Here is a 15312-nt window from a genome sequence, read left to right on the forward strand (position 1 = left end):
GAACCTAAAAAAAAGCAATTTTCATGTAGTTCCATTTCAAAAACAAAAAAAAACGTTTTTTCGATACGAACTAAAAACTATTCAGGAAGAAAAAGCCTCTTCGGCGGGGAATCGAACCCCGGTCTCCAACGTGACAGGCTGGGATACTCACCACTATACTACCGAAGATACACTTCCTCGCATATCTTCCAAATTCAAGTCATTTGAAATTCTCAAATTAAAGAACGACACAATAGAACTCGATCAGCGTTAAGGAACCCTGCTGTATACAGCAACATGAAATCCCAACATTTTTTGTAAAGAAAAACAGTTTTTCGCATCCCAACATAGTTTCAGCAAAAAAAGGCTCAGCAAAAAATTATAATTGTAGAATACTTGAAAAAAATCAAGCTTCGAACCGACTAAAAAAAAGCAATTTTCATGTAGTTCCATTTCAAAAACAAAAAAAAAACGTTTTCTCGATACGAACTAAAATTTTTTCAGGAAATAAAAACCTCTTCGGCGGGGAATCGAACAGTTGTCTCCAACGAGACAGGCTGGGATACTCACCACTCTACTACCGAAGATACACTTCCTCGCATATCTTCCAAGTTCATGTCATTTGAAAATCTCAAGTTACAGAACGACACAATAGAACTCGATCAGCGTTTAGGAACCCTGCTGTATACAGCAACATGAAATCCCAACATTATTTGTAAAAAAAACTGCTTTTTCGCATCCCAATATAGTTTCAGCAAAAAATGCTCAGCAAAAAATTTTACTTGTAGAATACTTGAAAAAAATCAAGCTTTGAACCGACTCAAAAAAAAAGAAATTTTCATGTAGTTCCATTAAAAAAAAATGTTTTTTCGATACTAACTAAAATTTATTCAGGAAATAAAAACCTCTTCGGCGGGGAATCGAACAATGGTCTCAAACGAGACAGGCTGGGATACTCACCACTCTACTACCGAAGATACACTTCCTCGCATATCTTCTAAGTTCATGTCATTTGAAATTCTCAAATTATAGAACGACACAATAGAACTCGATCAGCGTTAAGGAACCCTGCTGTATACAGCAACATGATATCCCAACATTTTTTGTAAAGAAAAACTGTTTTTCGCATCCCAACAAAGTTTCAGCAAAAAAATGCCCAGCAAAAAATTATACTTGTAGAATACTTGAAAAAAATCAAGCTTCGAACCGACTAAAAAAAGCAACTTTCATGTAGTTCCATTTCAAAAACAAAAAAAAACGTTTTTTCGATACGAACTAAAAATTTTTCAGGAAATAAAAACCTCTTCGCCGGGGAATCGAACCCCGGTCTCCAACGTGACAGTCTGGGATACTCACCACTATACTACCAAAGATACACTTCCTCGCATATCTTCCAAATTCAAGTCATTTGAAATTCTCAAATTAAAGAACGACACAATAGAACTCGATCAGCGTTAAGGAACCCTGCTGTATACAGCAACATGAAATCCCAACATTTTTTGTAAAGAAAAACTGTTTTTCACATCCCAACATAGTTTCAGCAAAAAAAGGCTCAGCAAAAAATTATAATTGTAGAATACTTGAAAAAAATCAAGCTTTGAACCGACTCAAAAAAAAAGAAATTTTCATGTAGTTCCATTAAAAAAAATGTTTTTTTTCGATACTAACTAAAATTTATTCAGGAAATAAAAACCTCTTCGGCGGGGAATCGAACAGTCGTCTCCAACGTGACAGGCTGGGATACTCACCACTCTACTACCGAAGATACACTTCCTCGCATATCTTCCAAGTTCATGTCATTTGAAATTCTCAAATTATAGAACGACACAATAGAACTCAATCAGCGTTTAGGAACCCTGCTGTATACAGGAACATAAAATCCCAACATTAAAAAAAACTGATTTTTCGCATCCCAACATAGTTCCAGCAAAAAAATGCTCAGCAAAAAATTTTACTTGTAGAATACTTGAAAAAAATCAAGCTTTGAACCGACTAAAAAAAAGCAATTTTTATGTACTTCCATTTCAAAAAAAAAAAAATTTTATCGATACGAACCAAAAATAATTATTCAGGAAATAAAAACCTTTTCTGCGGGGAATCGAACCCCGTTCTCAAACGTGTCAGGCTGGGATACTCACCACTATACTACCGAAGATACACTTCCTCGCATATCTTCCAAATTCATGTCATTTGAAATTCCTAAATTATAGAACGACACAATAGATCTCGATCAGCGTTTAGGAACCCTGCTGTATACAGCAACACGAAATCCCAACATTTTTTGGAAAAAAACTGCTTTTTCGCATCCCAACATAGTTTCAGCAAAAAAATGCTCAGCAAAAAATTATACTTGTAGAATACTTGAAAAAAATCAAGCTTTGAACCGACTAAGAAAAAAGCAATTTTCATGTAGTTCCATTTCAAAAAAAAAGTTTTATCGATACGAACCAAAAATTATTCAGGAAATAAAAAACTTTTCGGCGGGAATCGAACTCCGGTCTCAAACGTGTCAGGCTGGGATACTCACCACTATACTACCGAGGATACACTTCCTCGCATATCTTCCAAATTCATGTCATTTGAAGTTGTCAAGTTACAGAATGACACAAAACAACTCGATCAGCGTTCAGGAACCCTGCTGTATACAGCAACATGAAATCCCAACATTTTTTGTAAAGAAAAACAGTTTTTCGCATCCCAACATAGTTTCAGCAAAAAAAGGCTCAGCAAAAAATTATAATTGTAGAATACTTGAAAAAAATCAAGCTTCGAACCGACTAAAAAAAAGCAATTTTCATGTAGTTCTATTTCAAAAACAAAAAAAAACGTTTTCTCGATACGAACTAAAATTTTTTCAGGAAATAAAAACACCTCTTCGGCGGGGAATCGAACCCCGGTCTCCAACGTGACAGGCTGCGATACTCACCACTATACTACTGAAGATACACTTCCTCGCATATCTTCCAAGTTCATGTCATTTGAAATTCTCAAGTTACAGAACGACACAATAGAACTCGATCAGCGTTTAGGAACCCTGCTGTATACAGCAACATGAAACCCCAAATTTTTTTGTGAAGAAAAACTGTTTTTCGCATCCCAACATAGTTTCAGCAAAAAAAGGCTCAGCAAAAAATTATACTTGTAGAATACTTGAAAAAAATCAAGCTTCGAACCTAAAAAAAAGCAATTTTCATGTAGTTCCATTTCAAAAACAAAAAAAACGTTTTTTCGATACGAACTAAAAACTATTCAGGAAATAAAAACCTCTTCGGCGGGGAATCGAACCCCGGTCTCCAACGTGACAGGCTGGGATACTCACCACTATACTACCGAAGATACACTTCCTCGCATATCTTCCAAATTCAAGTCATTTGAAATTCTCAAATTAAAGAACGACACAATAGAACTCGATCAGCGTTAAGGAACCCTGCTGTATACAGCAACATGAAATCCCAACATTTTTTGTAAAGAAAAACAGTTTTTCGCATCCCAACATAGTTTCAGCAAAAAAAGGCTCAGCAAAAAATTATAATTGTAGAATACTTGAAAAAAATCAAGCTTCGAACCGACTTAAAAAAAGCAATTTTCATGTAGTTCCATTTCAAAAACAAAAAAAAACGTTTTCTCGATACGAACTAAAATTTTTTCAGGAAACAAAAACCTCTTCGGCGGGGAATCGAACAGTCGTCTCCAACGAGACAGGCTGGGATACTCACCACTCTACTACCGAAGATACACTTACTCGCATATTTTCCAAGTTCATGTCATTTGAAAATCTCAAGTTACAGAACGACACAATAGAACTCGATCAGCGTTTAGGAACCCTGCTGTATACAGCAACATGAAATCCCAACATTATTTGTAAAAAAAAACTGCTTTTTCGCATCCCAATATAGTTTCAGCAAAAAATGCTCAGCAAAAAATTTTACTTGTAGAATACTTGAAAAAAATCAAGCTTTGAACCGACTCAAAAGAAAGAAATTTTCATGTAGTTCCATTAAAAAAAAATGTTTTTTCGATACTAACTAAAATTTATTCAGGAAATAAAAACCTCTTCGGCGGGGAATCGAACAGTGGTCTCCAACGAGACAGGCTGGGATACTCACCACTCTACTACCGAAGATACACTTCCTCGCATATCTTCTAAGTTCATGTCATTTGAAATTCTCAAATTATAGAACGACACAATAGAACTCGATCAGCGTTAAGGAACCCTGCTGTATACAGCAACATGATATCCCAACATTTTTTGTAAAGAAAAACTGTTTTTCGCATCCCAACAAAGTTTCAGCAAAAAAAGGCCCAGCAAAAAATTATACTTGTAGAATACTTGAAAAAAATCAAGCTTCGAACCGACTAAAAAAAGCAACTTTCATGTAGTTCCATTTCAAAAACAAAAAAAAACGTTTTCTCGATACGAACTAAAATTTTTTCAGGAAATAAAAACCTCTTCGGCGGTGAATCGAACTCCGGTCTCCAACGTGACAGGCTGCGATACTCACCACTATACTACTGAAGATTCACTTCCTCGCATATCTTCCAAGTTCATATCATTTGAAATTCTCAAGTTACAGAACGACACAATAGAACTCGATCAGCGTTTAGGAACCCTGCTGTATACAGCAACATGAAATCCCAACATTTTTTGTAAAGAAAAACTGTTTTTCGCATCCCAACATAGTTTCAGCAAAAAAAGGCTCAGCAAAAAATTATACTTGTATAATACTTGAAAAAAATCAAGCTTCGAACCGACTAAAAAAAAGCAATTTTCATGTAGTTCCATTTCAAAAACAAAAAAAAACGTTTTTTCGATACGAACTAAAAATTATTCAGGAAATAAAAACCTCTTCGGCGGGGAATCGAACCCCGGTCTCCAACGTGACAGTCTGGGATACTCACCACTATACTACCGAAGATACACTTCCTCGCATATCTTCCAAATTCAAGTCATTTGAAATTCTCAAATTAAAGAACGACACAATAGAACTCGATCAGCGTTAAGGAACCCTGCTGTATACAGCAACATGAAATCCCAACATTTTTTGTAAAGAAAAACTGTTTTTCGCATCCCAACACAGTTTCAGCAAAAAAAAGCTCAGCAAAAAATTATAATTGTAGAATACTTGAAAAAAATCAAGCTTTGAACCGACTCAAAAAAAAGAAATTTTCATGTAGTTCCATTAAAAAAAATGTTTTTTTTCGATACTAACTAAAATTTATTCAGGAAATAAAAACCTCTTCGGCGGGGAATCGAACAGTGGTCTCCAACGTGACAGGCTGGGATACTCACCACTCTACTACCGAAGATACACTTCCTCGCATATCTTCCAAGTTCATGTCATTTGAAATTCTCAAATTATAGAACGACACAAAAGAACTCAATCAGCGTTTAGGAACCCTGCTGTATACAGGAACATAAAATCCCAACATTAAAAAAAACTGATTTTTCGCATCCCAACATAGTTCCAGCAAAAAAATGCTCAGCAAAAAATTATACTTGTAGAATACTTGAAAAAAATCAAGCTTTGAACCGACTAAAAAAAAAGCAATTTTCATGTAGTTCCATTTCAAAAAAAAAAAGTTTTATCGATACGAACCAAAAATTATTCAGGAAATAAAAAACGTTTCGGCGGGAAACGAACTCCGGTCTCAAACGTGTCAGGCTGGGATACTCACCACTATACTACCGAGGATACACTTCCTCGCATATCTTCCAAATTCATGTCATTTGAAATTCTCAAATTAAAGAACGACACAATAGAACTCGATCAGCGTTAAGGAACCCTGCTGTATACAGCAACATGAAATCCCAACATTTTTTGTAAAGAAAAACTGTTTTTCGCATCCCAACATAGTTTCAGCAAAAAAAGGCTCAGCAAAAAAATTATAATTGTAGAATACTTGAAAAAAATCAAGCTTCGAACCGACTAAAAAAAAAAGCAATTTTCATGTAGTTCCATTTCAAAAACAAAAAAACGTTTTCTCGATACGAACTAAAATTTTTTCAGGAAATAGAAACCTCTTCGGCGGGGAATCGAACCCCGGTTTCAAACGTGTCAGGCTGGGATACTCACCACTATACTACCGAAGATACACTTCCTAGCATATCTTCCAAATTCATGTCATTTGAAGTTGTCAAGTTACAGAATGGCACAAAACAACTCGATCAGCGTACAGGAATCCTGCTGTATACAGCAACATGAAATCCGATCATTTTTGAAAAAAGCAGCTTTTTCTCATCCCAACATAGTCCCAGCAAAAAAACTCGGAGAAGAAAGTCATGGTTGTAAATTACCTGAAACTAAATTTAAGGCTTTGAATGGACTGAAAAAAGGCAAACTTCATGTAGTTCCAGTTCAAAAACAAAAAAAAAACGTTTTTTCGATACGAACTAAAAATTATTCAGGAAATAAAAACCTCTTCGGCGGGGAATCGAACCCCGGTCTCCAACGTGACAGGCTGGGATACTCACCACTATACTACCGAATTTACACTTCCTCGCATATCTTCCAAATTCAAGTCATTTGAAATTCTCAAATTAAAGAACGACACAATAGAACTCGATCAGCGTTAAGGAACCCTGCTGTATACAGCAACATGAAATCCCAACATTTTTTGTAAAGAAAAACTGTTTTTCGCATCCCAACATAGTTTCAGCAAAAAAAGGCTCAGCAAAAAAATTATAATTGTAGAATACTTGAAAAAAATCAAGCTTCGAACCGACTAAAAAAAAAAGCAATTTTCATGTAGTTCCATTTCAAAAACAAAAAAACGTTTTCTCGATACGAACTAAAATTTTTTCAGGAAATAAAAACCTCTTCGGCGAGGAATCGAACCCCGGTTTCAAACGTGTCAGGCTGGGATACTCACCACTATACTACCGAAGATACACTTCCTAGCATATCTTCCAAATTCATGTCATTTGAAGTTGTCAAGTTACAGAATGGCACAAAACAACTCGATCAGCGTTCAGGAATCCTGCTGTATACAGCAACATGAAATCCGATCATTTTTTGAAAAAAGCAGCTTTTTCTCATCCCAACATAGTCCCAGCAAAAAAACTCGGAGAAGAAAGTCATGGTTGTAAATTACCTGAAACTAAATTTAAGGCTTTGAATGGACTGAAAAAAGGCAAACTTCATGTAGTTCCAGTTCAAAAACAAAAAAAAAACGTTTTTTCGATACGAACTAAAAATTATTCAGGAAATAAAAACCTCTTCGGCGGGGAATCGAACCCCGGTCTCCAACGTGACAGGCTGGGATACTCACCACTATACTACCGAAGATACACTTCCTCGCATATCTTCCAAATTCAAGTCATTTGAAATTCTCAAATTAAAGAACGACACAATAGAACTCGATCAGCGTTAAGGAACCCTGCTGTATACAGCAACATGAAATCCCAACATTTTTTGTAAAGAAAAACTGTTTTTCGCATCCCAACATAGTTTCAGCAAAAAAAGGCTCAGCAAAAAAATTATAATTGTAGAATACTTGAAAAAAATCAAGCTTCGAACCGACTAAAAAAAAAAGCAATTTTCATGTAGTTCCATTTCAAAAACAAAAAACGTTTTCTCGATACGAACTAAAATTTTTTCAGGAAATAAAAACCTCTTCGGCGGGGAATCGAACCCCGGTTTCAAACGTGTCAGGCTGGGATACTCACCACTATACTACCGAAGATACACTTCCTAGCATATCTTCCAAATTCATGTCATTTGAAGTTGTCAAGTTACAGAATGGCACAAAACAACTCGATCAGCGTTCAGGAATCCTGCTGTATACAGCAACATGAAATCCGATCATTTTTTGAAAAAAGCAGCTTTTTCTCATCCCAACATAGTCCCAGCAAAAAAACTCGGAGAAGAAAGTCATGATTGTAAATTACCTGAAACTAAATTTAAGGCTTTGAATGGACTGAAAAAAGGCAAACTTCATGTAGTTCCAGTTCAAAAACAAAATAAAAACGTTTTTTCAATACGAACTAAAAATTATTCAGGAATTAAAAACCTCTTCGGCGGGGAATCGATTCCCGGTCTCCAACGTGACAGGCTGGGATACTCACCACTATACTACCGAAGATACACTTCCTCGCATATCTTCCAAATTCAATTCATTTGAAATTCTCAAATTAAAGAACGACACAATAGAACTCGATCAGCGTTAAGGAACCCTGCTGTATACAGCAACATGAAATCCCAACTTTTTTGTAAAGAAAAACTGTTTTTCGCATCCCAACATAGTTTCAGCAAAAAAAGGCTCAGCAAAAAAATTATAATTGTAGAATACTTGAAAAAAATCAAGCTTCGAACCGACTAAAAAATAAAAAGCAATTTTCATGTAGTTCCATTTCAAAAACAAAAAAAAAACGTTTTCTCGATACGAACTAAAATTTTTTCAGGAAATAAAAACCTCTTCGGCGGGGAATCGAACCCCGGTCTCAAACGTGTCAGGCTGGGATACTCACTACTATACTACCGAAGATACACTTCCTCGCATATCTTCCAAATTCATGTCATTTGAAGTTGTCAAGTTACAGAATGACACAAAACAACTCGATCAGCGTTCAGGAATCCTGCTGTATACAGCAACATGAAATCCGATCATTTTTTGAAAAAAGCAGCTTTTTCTCATCCCAACATAGTCCCAGCAAAAAAACTCGGAGAAGAAAGTCATGATTGTAAATTACCTGAAACTAAATTTAAGGCTTTGAATGGACTGAAAAAAGGCAAACTTCATGTAGTTCCAGTTCAAAAACAAAAAAAACGTTTTTTCGATACGAACTAAAAATTATTCAGGAATTAAAAACCTCTTCGGCGGGGAATCGAACCCCGGTCTCCAACGTGACAGGCTGGGATACTCACCACTATACTACCGAAGATACACTTCCTCGCATATCTTCCAAATTCAAGTCATTTGAAATTCTCAAATTAAAGAACGACACAATAGAACTCGATCAGCGTTAAGGAACCCTGCTGTATACAGCAACATGAAATCCCAACATTTTTTGTAAAGAAAAACTGTTTTTCGCATCCCAACATAGTTTCAGCAAAAAAAGGCTCAGCAAAAAAATTATAATTGTAGAATACTTGAAAAAAATCAAGCTTCGAACCGACTAAAAAATAAAAAGCAATTTTCATGTAGTTCCATTTCAAAAACAAAAAAAAACGTTTTCTCGATACGAACTAAAATTTTTTCAGGAAATAAAAACCTCTTCGGCGGGGAATCGAACCCCGGTCTCAAACGTGTCAGGCTGGGATACTCACCACTATACTACCGAAGATACACTTCCTCGCATATCTTCCAAATTCATGTCATTTGAAGTTGTCAAGTTACAGAATGACACAAAACAACTCGATCAGCGTTCAGGAATCCTGCTGTATACAGCAACATGAAATCCGATTATTTTTTTTGAAAAAAGCAGCTTTTTCTCATCCCAACATAGTCCCAGCAAAAAAACTCGGAGAAGAAAGTCATGATTACCTGAAACTAAATTTAAGGCTTTGAATGGACTGAAAAAAGGCAAACTTCATGTAGTTCCAGTTCAAAAACAAAAAAAAACGTTTTTTCGATACGAACTAAAAATTATTCAGGAAATAAAAACCTCTTCGGCGGGGAATCGAACCCCGGTCTCCAACGTGACAGGCTGGGATACTCACCACTATACTACCGAAGATACACTTCCTCGCATATCTTACAAATTCAAGTCATTTGAAATTCTCAAATTAAAGAACGACACAATAGAACTCGATCAGCGTTAAGGAACCCTGCTGTATACAGCAACATGAAATCCCAACTTTTTTTGTAAAGAAAAACTGTTTTTCGCATCCCAACATAGTTTCAGCAAAAAAAGGCTCAGCAAAAAAATTATAATTGTAGAATACTTGAAAAAAATCAAGCTTCGAACCGACTAAAAAATAAAAAGCAATTTTCATGTAGTTCCATTTCAAAAACAAAAAAAACGTTTTCTCGATACGAACTAAAATTTTTTCAGGAAATAAAAACCTCTTCGGCGGGGAATCGAATCCCGATCTCAAACGTGTCAGGCTGGGATACTCACCACTATACTACCGAAGATACACTTCCTCGCATATCTTCCAAATTCATGTCATTTGAAGTTGTCAAGTTACAGAATGACACAAAACAACTCGATCAGCGTTCAGGAATCCTGCTGTATACAGCAACATGAAATCCGATCATTTTTTGAAAAAAGCAGCTTTTTCTCATCCCAACATAGTCCCAGCAAAAAAACTCGGAGAAGAAAGTCATGATTGTAAATTACCTGAAACTAAATTTAAGGCTTTGAATGGACTGAAAAAAGGCAAACTTCATGTAGTTCCAGTTCAAAAACAAAAAAAAAACGTTTTTTCGATACGAACTAAAAATTATTCAGGAATTAAAAACCTCTTCGACGGGGAATCGAACCCCGGTCTCCAACGTGACAGGCTGGGATACTCACCACTATACTACCGAAGATAAACTTCCTCGCATATCTTCCAAATTCATGTCATTTGAAGTTGTCAAGTTACAGAATGACACAAAACAACTCGATCAGCGTTCAGGAATCCTGCTGTATACAGCAACATGAAATCCGATCATTTTTTGAAAAAAGCAGCTTTTTCTCATCCCAACATAGTCCCAGCAAAAAAACTCGGAGAAGAAAGTCATGATTGTAAATTACCTGAAACTAAATTTAAGGCTTTGAATGGACTGAAAAAAGGCAAACTTCATGTAGTTCCAGTTCAAAAACAAAAAAAAAACGTTTTTTCGATACGAACTAAAAATTATTCAGGAATTAAAAACCTCTTCGACGGGGAATCGAACCCCGGTCTCCAACGTGACAGGCTGGGATACTCACCACTATACTACCGAAGATAAACTTCCTCGCATATCTTCCAAATTCAAGTCATTTGAAATTCTCAAATTAAAGAACGACACAATAGAACTCGATCAGCGTTAAGGAACCCTGCTGTATACAGCAACATGAAATCCCAACATTTTTTGTAAAGAAAAACTGTTTTTCGCATCCCAACATAGTTTCAGCAAAAAAAGGCTCAGCAAAAAAAATTATAATTGTAGAATACTTGAAAAAAATCAAGCTTCGAACCGACTAAAAAATAAAAAGCAATTTTCATGTAGTTCCATTTCAAAAACAAAAAAAAACGTTTTCTCGATACGAACTAAAATTTTTTCAGGAAATAAAAACCTCTTCGGCGGGGAATCGAACCCCGGTCTCAAACGTGTCAAGCTGGGATACTCACCACTATACTACCGAAGATACACTTCCTCGCATATCTTCCAAATTCATGTCATTTGAAGTTGTCAAGTTACAGAATGACACAAAACAACTCGATCAGCGTTCAGGAATCCTGCTGTATACAGCAACATGAAATCCGATCATTTTTTGAAAAAAGCAGCTTTTTCTCATCCCAACATAGTCCCAGCAAAAAAACTCGGAGAAGAAAGTCATGATTGTAAATTACCTGAAACTAAATTTAAGGCTTTGAATGGACTGAAAAAAGGCAAACTTCATGTAGTTCCAGTTCAAAAACAAAAAAAACGTTTTTTCGATACGAACTAAAAATTATTCAGGAATTAAAAACCTCTTCGACGGGGAATCGAACCCCGGTCTCCAACGTGACAGGCTGGGATACTCACCACTATACTACCGAAGATAAACTTCCTCGCATATCTTCCAAATTCAAGTCATTTGAAATTCTCAAATTAAAGAACGACACAATAGAACTCGATCAGCGTTAAGGAACCCTGCTGTATACAGCAACATGAAATCCCAACATTTTTTGTAAAGAAAAACTGTTTTTCGCATCCCAACATAGTTTCAGCAAAAAAAGGCTCAGCAAAAAAAATTATAATTGTAGAATACTTGAAAAAAATCAAGCTTCGAACCGACTAAAAAATAAAAAGCAATTTTCATGTAGTTCCATTTCAAAAACAAAAAAAAACGTTTTCTCGATACGAACTAAAATTTTTTCAGGAAATAAAAACCTCTTCGGCGGGGAATCGAACCCCGGTCTCAAACGTGTCAGGCTGGGATACTCACCACTATACTACCGAAGATACACTTCCTCGCATATCTTCCAAATTCATGTCATTTGAAGTTGTCAAGTTACAGAATGACACAAAACAACTCGATCAGCGTTCAGGAATCCTGCTGTATACAGCAACATGAAATCCGATCATTTTTTGAAAAAAGCAGCTTTTTCTCATCCCAACATAGTCCCAGCAAAAAAACTCGGAGAAGAAAGTCATGATTGTAAATTACCTGAAACTAAATTTAAGGCTTTGAATGGACTGAAAAAAGGCAAACTTCATGTAGTTCCAGTTCAAAAACAAAAAAAAACGTTTTTTCGATACGAACTAAAAATTATTCAGGAATTAAAAACCTCTTCGACGGGGAATCGAACCCCGGTCTCCAACGTGACAGGCTGGGATACTCACCACTATACTACCGAAGATAAACTTCCTCGCATATCTTCCAAATTCATGTCATTTGAAGTTGTCAAGTTACAGAATGACACAAAACAACTCGATCAGCGTTCAGGAATCCTGCTGTATACAGCAACATGAAATCCGATCATTTTTTGAAAAAAGCAGCTTTTTCTCATCCCAACATAGTCCCAGCAAAAAAACTCGGAGAAGAAAGTCATGATTGTAAATTACCTGAAACTAAATTTAAGGCTTTGAATGGACTGAAAAAAGGCAAACTTCATGTAGTTCCAGTTCAAAAACAAAAAAAACGTTTTTTCGATACGAACTAAAAATTATTCAGGAATTAAAAACCTCTTCGACGGGGAATCGAACCCCGGTCTCCAACGTGACAGGCTGGGATACTCACCACTATACTACCGAAGATAAACTTCCTCGCATATCTTCCAAATTCAAGTCATTTGAAATTCTCAAATTAAAGAACGACACAATAGAACTCGATCAGCGTTAAGGAACCCTGCTGTATACAGCAACATGAAATCCCAACATTTTTTGTAAAGAAAAACTGTTTTTCGCATCCCAACATAGTTTCAGCAAAAAAAGGCTCAGCAAAAAAAATTATAATTGTAGAATACTTGAAAAAAATCAAGCTTCGAACCGACTAAAAAATAAAAAGCAATTTTCATGTAGTTCCATTTCAAAAACAAAAAAAAACGTTTTCTCGATACGAACTAAAATTTTTTCAGGAAATAAAAACCTCTTCGGCGGGGAATCGAACCCCGGTCTCAAACGTGTCAGGCTGGGATACTCACCACTATACTACCGAAGATACACTTCCTCGCATATCTTCCAAATTCATGTCATTTGAAGTTGTCAAGTTACAGAATGACACAAAACAACTCGATCAGCGTTCAGGAATCCTGCTGTATACAGCAACATGGAATCCGATCATTTTTTGAAAAAAGCAGCTTTTTCTCATCCCAACATAGTCCCAGCAAAAAAACTCGGAGAAGAAAGTCATGATTGTAAATTACCTGAAACTAAATTTAAGGCTTTGAATGGACTGAAAAAAGGCAAACTTCATGTAGTTCCAGTTCAAAAACAAAAAAAAAACGTTTTTTCGATACGAACTAAAAATTATTCAGGAAATAAAAACCTCTTCGGCGGGGAATCGAACCCCGGTCTCCAACGTGACAGGCTGGGATACTCACCACTATACTACCGAAGATACACTTCCTCGCATATCTTCCAAATTCAAGCCATTTGAAATTCTCAAATTAAAGAACGACACAATAGAACTCGATCAGCGTTAAGGAACCCTGCTGTATACAGCAACATGAAATCCCAACATTTTTTGTAAAGAAAAACTGTTTTACGCATCCCAACATAGTTTCAGCAAAAAAAGGCTCAGCAAAAAAATTATAATTGTAGAATACTTGAAAAAAATCAAGCTTCGAACCGACTAAAAAAAAAGCAATTTTCATGTAGTTCCATTTCAAAAACAAAAAAAAAACGTTTTCTCGATACGAACTAAAATTTTTTCAGGAAATAAAAACCTCTTCGGCGGGGAATCGAATCCCGATCTCAAACGTGTCAGGCTGGGATACTCACCACTATACTACTGAAGATACACTTCCTCGCATATCTTCCAAGTTCATGTCATTTGAAATTCTCAAGTTACAGAACGACACAATAGAACTCGATCAGCGTTTAGGAACCCTGCTGTATACAGCAACATGAAATCCCAACATTATTTCTAAAAAAAAACTGCTTTTTCGCATCCTAATATAGTTTCAGCAAAAAAATGCTCAGCAAAAAATTTTAATTGTAGAATACTTGAAAAAAATCAAGCTTTGAACCGACTCAAAAAAGAAGTTTTCATGTAGTTCCATTAAAAAAAATGTTTTTTCGATACTAACTAAAATTTATTCAGGAAATAAAAACCTCTTCGTCGGGGAATCGAACAGTGGTCTCCAACGTGACAGGCTGGGATACTCACCACTCTACTACCGAAGATACACTTTCTCGCATATCTTCCAAGTTCATGTCATTTGAAACTCTCAAATTATAGAACGACACAATAGAACTCGATCAGCGTTAAGGAACCCTGCTGTATACAGCAACATGATATCCCAACATTTTTTGTAAAGAAAAACTGTTTTTTGCATCCCAACATAGTTTCAGCAAAAAAAGGATCAGCAAAAAATTATACTTCTAGAATACTTGAAAAAAATCAAGCTTCGAACCGACTAAAACAAGCAACTTTCATGAAGTTCCATTTCAAAAACAAAAAAAAAACGTTTTTTCGATATGAACTAAAAATTATTCAGGAAATAAAAACCTCTTCGGCGGGGAATCGAACCCCGGTCTCCAACGTGACAGCCTGCGATACTCACCACTATACTACTGAAGATACACTTCCTCGCATATCTTCCAAGTTCATGTCATTTGAAATTCTCAAGTTACAGAACGACACAATAGAACTCGATCAGCGTTTAGGAACCCTGCTGTATACAGCAAGATGAAATCCCAACATTATTTGGAAAAAAAAACTGCTTTTTCGCATCCCAATATAGTTTCAGCAAAAAATGCTCAGCAAAAAATTTTAATTGTAGAATACTTGAAAAAAATCAAGCTTTGAACCGACTCAAAAAAAAGAAATTTTCATGTAGTTCCATTAAAAAAAAATGTTTTTTCGATACTAACTAAAATTTATTCAGGAAATAAAAACCTCTTCGGCGGGGAATCGAACAGTGGTCTCCAATGTGCCAGGCTGGGATACTCACCACTCTACTACCGAAGATACACTTCCTCGCATATCTTCCAAGTTCATGTCAATTGAAACTCTCAAATTATAGAACGACACAATAGAACTCGATCAGCGTT

At 35.9% G+C, this 15312-nt stretch overlaps 1 protein-coding gene and 17 non-coding genes across 18 annotated transcripts in view; all 18 read right to left on the reverse strand.

Annotated features, from left to right (window-relative positions):
- The window catches only part of LOC134840571 (galactose-1-phosphate uridylyltransferase-like), a 183820-nt gene that overhangs the window by 90856 nt on the left and 77652 nt on the right, over window positions 1-15312 (reverse strand). The gene's annotated exons all lie outside the window — the stretch shown is intronic.
- Window positions 97-168, reverse strand: Trnad-guc (transfer RNA aspartic acid (anticodon GUC)). Its single transcript has one exon. It is a non-coding gene; the product is annotated as a tRNA-Asp (tRNA).
- On the reverse strand, window positions 3244-3315 carry Trnad-guc (transfer RNA aspartic acid (anticodon GUC)). The gene has a single exon. It is a non-coding gene; the product is annotated as a tRNA-Asp (tRNA).
- Window positions 5999-6070, reverse strand: Trnav-gac (transfer RNA valine (anticodon GAC)). The gene has a single exon. It is a non-coding gene; the product is annotated as a tRNA-Val (tRNA).
- Trnad-guc (transfer RNA aspartic acid (anticodon GUC)) lies at window positions 7194-7265 on the reverse strand. The gene has a single exon. It is a non-coding gene; the product is annotated as a tRNA-Asp (tRNA).
- Window positions 7591-7662, reverse strand: Trnav-gac (transfer RNA valine (anticodon GAC)). The gene has a single exon. It is a non-coding gene; the product is annotated as a tRNA-Val (tRNA).
- Window positions 8789-8860, reverse strand: Trnad-guc (transfer RNA aspartic acid (anticodon GUC)). Its single transcript has one exon. It is a non-coding gene; the product is annotated as a tRNA-Asp (tRNA).
- Trnav-gac (transfer RNA valine (anticodon GAC)) lies at window positions 9191-9262 on the reverse strand. Its single transcript has one exon. It is a non-coding gene; the product is annotated as a tRNA-Val (tRNA).
- Trnad-guc (transfer RNA aspartic acid (anticodon GUC)) lies at window positions 9584-9655 on the reverse strand. The gene has a single exon. It is a non-coding gene; the product is annotated as a tRNA-Asp (tRNA).
- Trnad-guc (transfer RNA aspartic acid (anticodon GUC)) lies at window positions 10384-10455 on the reverse strand. The gene has a single exon. It is a non-coding gene; the product is annotated as a tRNA-Asp (tRNA).
- Window positions 10783-10854, reverse strand: Trnad-guc (transfer RNA aspartic acid (anticodon GUC)). The gene has a single exon. It is a non-coding gene; the product is annotated as a tRNA-Asp (tRNA).
- Window positions 11186-11257, reverse strand: Trnav-gac (transfer RNA valine (anticodon GAC)). Its single transcript has one exon. It is a non-coding gene; the product is annotated as a tRNA-Val (tRNA).
- Trnad-guc (transfer RNA aspartic acid (anticodon GUC)) lies at window positions 11583-11654 on the reverse strand. The gene has a single exon. It is a non-coding gene; the product is annotated as a tRNA-Asp (tRNA).
- Window positions 11986-12057, reverse strand: Trnav-gac (transfer RNA valine (anticodon GAC)). The gene has a single exon. It is a non-coding gene; the product is annotated as a tRNA-Val (tRNA).
- Trnad-guc (transfer RNA aspartic acid (anticodon GUC)) lies at window positions 12384-12455 on the reverse strand. Its single transcript has one exon. It is a non-coding gene; the product is annotated as a tRNA-Asp (tRNA).
- On the reverse strand, window positions 12781-12852 carry Trnad-guc (transfer RNA aspartic acid (anticodon GUC)). The gene has a single exon. It is a non-coding gene; the product is annotated as a tRNA-Asp (tRNA).
- Trnav-gac (transfer RNA valine (anticodon GAC)) lies at window positions 13184-13255 on the reverse strand. Its single transcript has one exon. It is a non-coding gene; the product is annotated as a tRNA-Val (tRNA).
- Window positions 13583-13654, reverse strand: Trnad-guc (transfer RNA aspartic acid (anticodon GUC)). The gene has a single exon. It is a non-coding gene; the product is annotated as a tRNA-Asp (tRNA).

Source organism: Symsagittifera roscoffensis, chromosome 1, assembly GCF_963678635.1.
Source record: "Symsagittifera roscoffensis chromosome 1, txSymRosc1.1, whole genome shotgun sequence".
NCBI lineage: Eukaryota > Metazoa > Xenacoelomorpha > Acoela > Convolutidae > Symsagittifera > Symsagittifera roscoffensis.